This window comes from Calidris pugnax, unplaced genomic scaffold (genome assembly GCF_001431845.1).
Source record: "Calidris pugnax isolate Ruff unplaced genomic scaffold, ASM143184v1 scaffold349, whole genome shotgun sequence".
In the NCBI taxonomy this organism is placed as follows: Eukaryota; Metazoa; Chordata; class Aves; order Charadriiformes; family Scolopacidae; genus Calidris; species Calidris pugnax.
Window position 1 is genome coordinate 1,611,702 of NW_015091088.1, and position 966 is coordinate 1,612,667.

Below are 966 nucleotides of genomic sequence, written 5' to 3' on the forward strand. Positions count from 1 at the left end.
AACGATGAAGTTCAAGATACCAGGCGGTTTTGTTTTACTTTTTTTAAGTATTCATCCACACATGCCACTGGACATTCTCATGCAGAAATACCTTCATGAGAAACAATAGGAGATATTTTCTGGCAAAATACATCTTGTGATCTCATTTTAAAAAGGATCCATCCCACAACACAGAGTTCGTCTAGATACAAAAGCTACACCAACATCACCTTGAGTGCAAATTTGTATTCTTACCCATGAGCATAAGAAGTCGAGTGATAACTTTTACTTGAAAAGGAGACTGTATTTGGAGTTTAGCTTACATAATTTCATAATTAACATTTAAGAAAAGAAACCAACAAACCCAAGCTCTCATTTCTTACTGTTCTGACATTACTGGCTAAAACCAGACATTACTGCCAAAAGAGCCTGGTGAGGAGCCATACGTGGCTTGACTTGAGTGGGGCTGCTCAGCCCCACCACTGTTCACGCAGCTGAACGAGCACGAGTTCAAAGCCCAAAGCCACAAAAAGGCTTTAAGGAAAAACACCAACCAATAATATATATAAACAGCAGCTGTTTGATGTTCAGCACTTCTACTTTGGCGTTGTTCCCCCCCACCCTTCCCCGTGTAGTAACACCACTCCCCGCTCTGGTGACCCGGTAGTCGCTGCTCTGCTCTGCTTGACCGGTCACAAACAAAAAAACAAATTAAAAAAATAATTATTTTTTTTCACTATTTCATACTCTGACGGTGAAGGTTAAGAGACGGATGGGCAAATACCTGAAACCCAGTGTGTTAAGTGCACTTTTATCAGCGCTCTGCTCTGCACGCTTTGAAGCCAGCTGGCCACGGGGGGCTACTGTGGGGACCCAGGACACCACTCCCACCGCTGGCGGGACACGGGTGTCGTGTGCCCTCCCCGCCACCTCACACTGGCAGGACACGGGTGTCGTGTCCCCCCCCCCTTCCACCTCACGCTGGCG